Genomic DNA, 9,600 nt, shown 5'->3' on the forward strand with positions numbered 1-9,600 from the left:
GTGCTGGAGGACCAGTGACACAGGGCAGCCATTGATATGCTCTGGTGGGTGCTAGAGCATTTCTATGGTGGACCCAGCCTCCAGTTTCTTCAGGGCATGCTCCAGGAGTGTGGCCTGCACCACTTTTTGTCTGCATGGGTTTTTTATACTGGGATTTCCTGGTATCAGATTTAGAGTCTGTGGCACAAATATGCAGTGTGGGGAACATTTTATTGTTCCCAATGTGCCTCTTGTGGCATCTCCAATTGCTTGGAGATGCCACAACAGGCATGTGCTTGCTTGTCTGGATGCACCCACTAAGTACAGTTAAAAGGAAAGGAGACATACATTCAAGCAGTTTACATGTGTTAAGTACCATTGCAGAGTTGGTGTAGTTGTTCCCTTTCAGGACAGAGTTATCTCCTAAGACCTACTAACTTTAATAGGTCACTACTTTCCAATGATTTACAACTTTTGCAAGTGAATGTGTGCCACCACATTAACACTTATTAACTTCAATACATCACAACATTCCATTGATTTGTGGCAAGTGAATGTGTGACAGGGCTTTTAGTTGGAATTTTTCCATCAGAATTATTTTCTCATTGAAGACGGTTTCTTCTACTAACCTAGCATTTTCTACACAAAACTGACAAGATATTTCCAAGGAGGCATTAGGAAGCCAAAAAGTTCTATTTTGAGTCTCCTGAATTAATTTTTTCCCCAGAAATCCCTTAATGTGAAAGCAATTTGCATTTTTTTTTCCATTCCAACTTGGGATAAAAATAGTTTCAAAAAGGTGACATTTTTTGCAGGAAGAGACTTCTATGTTCTTGGCCTATTTTATTAGGATGCAAACGTCAAACTTAACAAACATAGTTAATTCATAATACTTGGTATTGAAGTTTATTACCTTGGGAATGCTAAGCATCAGCCTACAATTAACAAGCAGTTATGGAAGTGTTTGGAGTGTGAAAAGTCCTTTTTGGTGCCAGAAGAGGATGACTGATTTGTTAGTTATATAACTGGTAGATTTTATCAGATTCTGAGAGCTGCAGATAAAATTATGGTGAGCGTAACTTTTTTGATGCCTGTGGTATTGGTTTTCTTTCTCCTCTATTGCTGCTTGTGCGTCTCATTTCTAGATGGCACATACCAGGTCCATGGGCTGTTATTCACTCAGAGAATTCATTTAATTTCAGTACTGAGAAGAGTTGGAGACTTTGGATCAATTAGAGGTGCTTCAGTTCTTTTCTTGGATTCCCCAGAACAAGAAAAGCTTTGAAAAAGCTTTCCAGTTTATGAATGAAAATGTTGTCCTTTGTGACATCAGTAGTGGCCCATGTCAAATCAGAAAAAAAATAAAAGGCTATTTAGAAAACTGTGGGTAGCAGAATCAAGCACAAGTCTGGACTGGAAATTTTTTAATCTGATCCCCCATACAGAATGTGAAACATGTTTCTAGAAATGCACAACAGAATGAAGGCAGCTAACTTGTTATAGTCTCAGCTGGAAAGTTGGAATTGTTATTACTTATGAAGTGCTTTTTGTCTTGTACAGGTTGCTAGTCAGAGCCTAAGTATTCAAATGTTTGTGTCAGAGGAGAAATAAGTTTTAGTTACAGTCACATTTTCCCCTTCATTTTAAGCAGAATACTGGAAAAAGGCCCAGTTTTTTTTTAAGTGCTCAGTTCAAGTGAGTGGCCTGTATGGCAAGAGGCTTGGATTTTTTTGCTACCAGCACAACTATGTAGAGTTTGAGGAAACAGTCCTGGCACTCTGGCCATGACTGGATTGCTGTAAGTACCAGTGGCAGGTGCACCACACCTGTGCTCTCCCTGAGTACCACTCTGATCCCCTGTCCCTGCCAGGTCTCCCGCTTTGTTTTCTGCTTCCTGCCCTAGCTGCAGCTGTGCTGTCTGTCCCTTCTCCAGTCTCCTGTGTACCACATATAGAAGCAGCCTACAACACTTCTGGCATGTGTGCTGCAGGTAGGCTACCCCTGTGTAAGTGTCTGGTTACTTGGGGTTCAGAGTGTTCAACGCTTCTTCAGCTATGAGAGTCAAATAAGTTGCCTCTGGAGTTAAGGATTTACAGTAGAGGAAGATGGAGGGAAACTCTTGGGATTTCATTAAGTCTATGGAGAAAATATCTAGATAATAAAATAACACCGCTTGTGCTCATGCATGCAACCCCTCTCTAATCACAAACACAAACCAGGCAGTAAGTGGCACATTTAAGATGGCCTAGACTTTATGCACATTCTGGATCTTGGTATTTGAGATATTTCTCTCACTTATTCAGTGGAATTTGGGCTGCAGTCACTTGAGACCACTGTATGTAATATTCTGTCAGCTAAAGAATATAATAGGCTGGCTAACAAAACAAGAAAGGCACAGGTGGCCAAACGGATAGAGATTCCAGAAGCTTTTCTTGGGCCAGGTTTGGGAGGTGCTAAACCATTGTTAAGTACAACATGTTGAAAAACATTTTGCGTGGGTTGGCTCTCAGACACTTTATTGCTGAAAGTTATTTTAAACGGTGAAGTAAAATTTCCATGCTGTTCATTCTTAAGATCTCTATGGGATTTTGAAATATAGGAATGTTTTTAAAAGCTAAAATATCTGTGAAAAAACTGACCACTCAGTATGCATGGCAGACACTCTTAATTTTTATAAATCATGTAAATTCCCCACCTACTTATATAACTGAGATTGGCTATTATGGTAAGATTTTCAAAAGCATTAATGGCACTTAGGTGTCTGTAATAGAGAGCCAGAGGGTTCCTGTTACTTTAAAAAGGCATCAGGCTAAGCTGGCTGCTTGTGTGTGGGAGGTGGGGGCACCAGCAGTAGAAGCACAGGGTGGTCCTTAACTATAAAGAGGAAACTGCCTAGCGTGGCTGGGGAGCCACATGACAGGAAGGGGTGGGACTACAAGGCATATAAGCCCAGGACCTGAGCCAGAGGGGGCGGTCAAACCCTGCATGCTGCAGGGAGAGGAGCCCCTAAGGAAACTGATGGCAGGAAGGAGGCTCCTGGATACCCAAGATACCTGTGAGAGTGAGCCTAGGACTGGGAAGTATAGCTTAGGTGTAGAGTATTGACCCAGAGTGGGGAAGGATTTTGTACAAGCCATCTGCTGATATTTGTTATGCTGATGCAAATGTTTGTTTAGACCTGGAGGACAGGATTGTGGCTATGGAGGAGACGAGGAGGACACAGAGGGGTGCCTGGTAGGGCACTCGGCATTAGGCAGCTCAGTCCAGGGTCTGGAACCAGAGGGCCAAGGGTAGAGACAGTGAGGGTGGCCTAGTCTGGGTCAATGGCCCTGAGGACTGGGGTCAGGAGCCCAGAGTGAGAGGCAAGGGCATGGACCCAGAAGCAGAGGTCCAGGACAGTGGAACTTGGGGCAGGGTCTTGTCATGCTACAGTGTCCCCTTTTGGTATCAGAAGAAGCTAAAGATATTAATGTCATTTATGTTTTTGAAAGCCTACTTTGGCACTGAAATAGTGAAAAAATTTCAGTGCCGAAATTGCCAGGGTCTTAAAGTTTATTATTCAGACTGGAGTCATTGAAAAGTATTTGTTCCTTAGCAAACTTAGTGAGCCATGATGGGCCTAGTCAATGATTTTGCACTGAATGTGAAAGCCAGGGTTTTTTTTTCAGTATCATAGTGAAACCTGTTGAAATTAAGTAGTTATGTTTTGAGGCTTTGGGCTTCCTTTAATTCTGAAGTGAAAAGTAAAACCCAGGTTGAGAGGACAGAGAAAAATGTCCCCCCAAAGTAAAAATACAGGGCTGTCTACTTTCTAGTAAATAGTGGAGAGAAGGTAGGGCCTGCAGGTATCTAGCTGGACATGCACAAGCAACGCTGACATAGTTTGCAGTCACCTTTGCTTGTAAACCCCAGAGACTCTCTGTACTTGTGCTGCTCCAAAGGTTGTAGTTCTTCATTTGGAAGAAGAGGATTGCACTTCAGAAGATAATGCTGATTTTGGTTGTCTTTTAGCATTTGGCTGGATTAGTTATGAAATCAGAATTTTCTTTGGAAGTGTAGTTGACCATTTAAACTCAACCAATTCCTTTTTATGAGCATTTGTGCTAAAAAAAAGTTCCAGTGTTTGAACTAAGTAAATATAAATGATTGTGAATCTGGATCAGCTGATGCCAAATTTTTAAAATAAATATTTGCATCTAGGTTTCTCACTCCTGCACAGCTCTACTAGTGACACAAAGGAAAGAGGAAAGCGGCATGTCAGACAGATTTTTGGATGAGAAAAATCTGTGTTCATGTCAAATTTACAAGGAAACTAATAATGTTTACCCATTTCCCAGTCTTATCAAGAGCTGTGTAATATTAAATAGGATTTGAATTGACAAATGAGATTTAAAAATATCATCTTTTTCCAAAATTTCATAATCATAGAACACTATAAATGGAAAAAAATCTAGTGTTAGTAATCCAGTTAAAAGCACAGTATATTTGTTCAGTGTACAAAAAGCACCTACAAATACAAACTGAAATATTGCTGGTAGATTTGTTTCTTAATATGCATATATTTCTTGCACCACTTGTAAAATAAATAAATAAATAGAAAAAAATAAACCCTTTCCTTAACAATGCAAATCAAATTGACCTTGTTGTTTAGATTTCTTGTTGCAAATATCTTCCTAGTTAGTGTATAATTTATAATAGCCAGTAGAAGAAACTGCAATATATTAGAACTTAGTGTGTACTGAAATACTTTTCCTTCCTGTAACTTTTTCCCCATCAGTACCATTCTCTGAAAACTGATTAGTAAAGAAAGATATAGGCTGAGATGATTATAACGATTTCCATGAGGTGAAAAAAAAAATCTTGCTGGAGTATGTCAACTCAGTTAATAATAAACATTAAATGATAGAAGAAACTTATATTTACAAACCATCTCCTCATGCTGCCATGAATTGCATTAGAGAATGGATGCCAAGGGAAGTTGCTTAGATTCCAAATGCACATGCATATAAATGTGGGGTTGGACTAGTTCCATCAGGGCTTTGATTACAATATTTTCTCTCATTCTTGCAGCTTTACAAAACTCTTGTTTGTTGTGTAAGAGATAGAATTTTTTGTAGGTTTTTTTTTTAAACCAGGAAGTTCCTTCATATTTTGATTTTGGGACTATATCAGTTAAAACACTACGGATGTACAACTCCTGCCTGAGTTCTTGGCTTTCTTGTCAGTTCTTCTGCCATTGAGGTGCTCAGGTAACTTTGGTGGTCACATTAAGAATGACCAAAACCAGCAAATATTACTGAAATCATGACAAATAAAATGTTAATTAACTTTTAAAAATGTTAATAGAATAACAGTAGTTACTAGAGACATATATACAGCAAGGAAAAGATTTTCTGTCCCAGGGTTGAGACCAAGAAATCATGGAATTAAAAAAAAAAAAATATTAGTGAAAGAGATGTATATGTTTCATTTTGAAAAATATCCAACTCTTAAGAAAGAAAATTAAATTGTACTTAACTGGAAAACAGATAACAGTATTAACAACACTTTAATGTTTAAATGACAAAGAAAAACAAATGTACATATCTATAGCCATAATTAAAATAGCAGTATATTTACAAAGCATTAGTGTGACTTGCATGTCTACAGTACAGTAATTGACCTAATTTATCACTTGTTCTGACTTGACATTATGGTTATTGTGAAGCTGCCAGAGGAGCAAGAGTATTCAGCCCTCTAGAGTGCAGATTGTTGACCAGGTTGGCTCATACTCTCCTACTGATAGCCCCTGGTTTTCTTTTGTTTTATGTGCCTCTTCTTTTCAGACTAGACCTGCAACTGTGTGCTAGGGGGTGCTTTAATGATCATTTTCTCATCTTTCAGGCACCACTGCAGTATCACTGTAATATCGTTGCCTCTGGGTTGGAGTTCCGATCTGGAAATGGGGGTACACAGTGAAATCACCAAGTTTGCAGAAGACACCAAATTATTCAGGGTAGTCAAATCCAAAGCTGACAAAGCAGTGGCAGAAAGATCTCACCAAGACAAGTGAGGCTAAGGGCAAACATTTGGGGGGGATGGGCTCAAAATGTCAAAATGGCTACCCAATCTAAAGTTAGATAGGATGGGGGGGGCTATTAGGGGAGGGGCTGGGGACACAGGGGTGGGAGGCAGGCAGACTCAGGGATCAGGGGTCCATGGGAGGATCAGAAGGGGGTGATTGGAGTGGGGAGGAGGGAGCAGACAGCTTCAGGAGCAATCAGTGGGATTGGGATGTAGGTGGCAACTGCGGGGTGGGGCAGGCAGAATCTGTGGGGGGTTGCTGGGGTTGGAAAGGTTTGGCAAGATCAGGGGGGCAGTCAGGGTTCACAGAAAAGCTTGTGGGGGAATTATTTTTAGCCCTCTGACCCCTACCTCCCAATGAACCTACACCCTCACTCCTCCTGCTGCTCCCCCCCCCCACTGATACTTACTTGCTCGGCTTCAAAAGCAGCAGATGCTGATAAAACAAGCAGCAGCTGAAGTGGCATGTAGGATGGGGGGAGATTGGGAGAGGCCTGGCTGGTTCACCTGGGGTGGGGGGACAAGGGACTGGGGGGTCTAGAAATACTTTGGTGCTGGGTTGGGAGATGTAAAAAGGACAGACTCAGGGCTCGGCCCAATGACTGGGTTTTCTAGCCCTGGGGGTGCACAGATAACTTTATAGGAGTTCCATGCTCCAGTCTAACCTAGATTGAGTGGACAAGGAGGTAAAAAGCACCCTGTTCAAATTCGCAGATGACACCAAGATGTGGGGGGAAGTGGGCATGCTAGAAGAGAAGAATAGGCTGCAATCAGACCTAGACAGGTTACAGGGGTGGGCGGATGAGAACAGGATGGATTTCAACGCTGACAAGTGAAAGGTACTGCACCTGGGGAGGAACAACCGACACCATACCTACAGGCTGGGGAACTCCCTTCTCATCAGCGCAGAGGCAGAAAAGGATCTTGGAGTCATCACTGATGCCAAAATGAACATGGGCCGACAGTGTGGGGATGCAGTCAGGAAGGCCAACCGCACCTTGTCATGCATCCACAGATGCATCTCAAGCAGGTCCAAGGAGGTGATCCTCCCCCTCTATGCAACACTGGTCAGGCCACAGTTGGAGTCCTGCATCCAGTTCTGGGTGCTACACTTCAGGAGGGATGTGGACAACATGGAGAGGGTCCAGAGGAGGGCCACTTGCATGATCAGGGGGCAGCAGGGCAGGCCCTATGAGGAGAGGCTAGCAGACCTGAACCTGTTCAGCCTCCACAAGAGAAGGCTGAAGGGGGATCTAGTGGCCATTTACAAACTAGTCAGAGGGGACCAGCAGGCATTGGGGGAGTCCCTGTTCCCCCGAGCACTACCAGGAGTGACTAGAAATAACCGTCACAAGCTGGCAGAGGGTAGATTCAGACTAGACATCAGGAGGCTCTATTTCACGGTCAGGGCGGCTAGGATCTGGAACCAACTTCCAAGCGAAGTGGTGCTGGCTCCTACCCTGGGGGTCTTTAAGTGGAGGCTAGATGACGACCTTGCTGGGGTCATTTGACCCCAGTACTTTTTCCTGCCAAGGCAGGGGGTCGGACTTGATGATCTGCTCGGGTCCCTTCCGACCCTACAAACTATGAAGATCAGGTGACCATTTTGAACCTGATCTAACGCCCCTTACCTCAACCCCAAAAAGATGTCTGCACTTAGCTTTAGTGGGCATAAAAATGGCAGATGAACTTCAGTGTTGACAAGTGCAAGATAATGCACATGGGGGAAAAATAACCTCAATTAAACATACACAATGCTGGGTTCTGAACTAGCTGTTATGACTCAGTAAAGTCATACTATTGTAGGTAGCTTTCTAAAAACATCAGTTCAGTGTGCAATGGTGACCAAAAACCTAATAAAAATGTGGGCATCATTTAAGAAAGGAATTGAAAACAAAACAGTATCATTATGCCATTATACAAATCCAGCTTTACAATAAGCTTAATGTAAAGTCAGAATAAGTGATAAATTAGGTCAAATACATCTGGAATACTGTGAGCAGTCCTGTTCTCCATATCTCAAAAAGGATGAAGTAGAATTCAGAAATGTACATAGATTCTAGGGTCGGAAGGAACCTCAGTGGGCCATCTAGTCCAACCCCCTGCCCCTGGCAGGCAAGAAAAGAGTCACTAACCCTGAGATCATGTTATCCCAGCCAGGTGCCTGACAAGTCTCCTTCTGAAGACCCCCAAGGATGGGGTGAGCACCACCTCCCTTGGGAGCCCATTCCAGATTCTAGCAATCCTGACCGAGAAGAACTTTCTCCTAATGTCCACCCTAAACCTTCTCTCTAGTAGCTTATGGCCATTGTTCCTTGCCATTCCAGGGGGTGCCCTGGTAAACAGATCATCACCTACTTCATGTTGCTCTCCCCTTATGAAGTTGTATGCCACCACAAAGTCCCCTCTCAGCCTTCTCTTGGAGAGGCTGAAGAGGCTAAGGTCTCTTAGCCTTTCCTCATAAGGCCTTCTCTGCAGGCATCAAATCAGGTGAGTGGCCTATCTTTAGACCCTCTCCAGGTTGTCTGCATCCCACTTGAACTGTGGCATCCAGAAGTTGACACAGTACTCCAGCTGCAGCCTGACCAGTGCTGCATAAAGAGGGAGAATCACTTCCCTGGACCTGTTTGTGAAGCAACTACACATGCACAAGGTGCGAGTGGCTCTGCCAACTGCTTCATCAGATTGGTGACTCATGTTCATTCTGGAGTCTACAGTGACTCCAAGATCTTTTTCTGCCTCAGTGGAGCTGAGACGTCACCCCACAGCCTGTAGGTATGATGGCAGTTCTTCTTCCCTAGATGCAGCACCTTGTACTTGTCCTTATTGAATTGCATCCTGTTGCTCTCTGCACACTTCTCTAGCCTGTCTAGCTAGGCCTGGATCTGGTTCTTCCTCTCCAGGGTGATAGCTGCACCCCATAATTGTGTAGTCCGCGAAATTGGACAGGATGCTTCCCACCCCCTCATCCAGATCACTGATGAAGATGTTGAACAGCACCGGCCCAAGAACTGAGCACTGAGGGACTCCACTGCCCACATCTTTCCAGGTTGACACCGATCCACCCACTACCACTGTCTGAGTGTGACTCTTGAGCCAATTTGCTACCAATTATACCATGTAATCATCCAAGGCAAATCCCCACAGTTTATTTATAAGGATGATATGGGATACCTTGTTAAAGGCCTTCTTGCAGGAGTAGAGGTGGATGTTATTTATCTGGACTTCATCTGAACATTTGGTGGCCTTGTAGTAAAAGGAAACTAGGTTAGTTAAGCAGGACCTGCCTGCTAAAAACCCATGTTGGTTACCCCTCCGCATCACATTAATCAGCAGGCTCCCACAGATGTGCTCCTTGATAATTTTTTCTAGGATTTTCCCCATAAGACTGACTGGTCTGTAGTTCCCTGGGTCCTCCTTCCTCCCCTTCTTAAAGATTGGGATGACGTTAGCCCTCTTCCAATCCTCCACAACCTGACCCGAGCACCATGAGCGCTCATATATCCTTGCCAGTGGATCAGCTATGACCCCTGCTAATTCCTTCATTACCCGTGGGTG

At 43.3% G+C, this 9,600-nt stretch overlaps 1 long non-coding RNA gene across 1 annotated transcript in view; it reads left to right on the forward strand.

The window, feature by feature from the left end:
• Window positions 1–3,066: 3,066 nt before the first annotated feature.
• Window positions 3,067–9,600, forward strand: part of LOC109301329 — a 39,265-nt gene continuing 32,731 nt past the window's right edge. The window contains exon 1 of the long non-coding RNA XR_002098503.1: window positions 3,067–5,228. This is a non-coding gene — a long non-coding RNA (uncharacterized LOC109301329). The remainder of the gene's footprint in view (window positions 5,229–9,600) is intronic.

The sequence above is a fragment of the Gavialis gangeticus genome, unplaced genomic scaffold (genome assembly GCF_001723915.1).
Source record: "Gavialis gangeticus isolate Ggan-Ray unplaced genomic scaffold, GavGan_comp1, whole genome shotgun sequence".
Lineage (NCBI taxonomy): Eukaryota > Metazoa > Chordata > Crocodylia > Gavialidae > Gavialis > Gavialis gangeticus.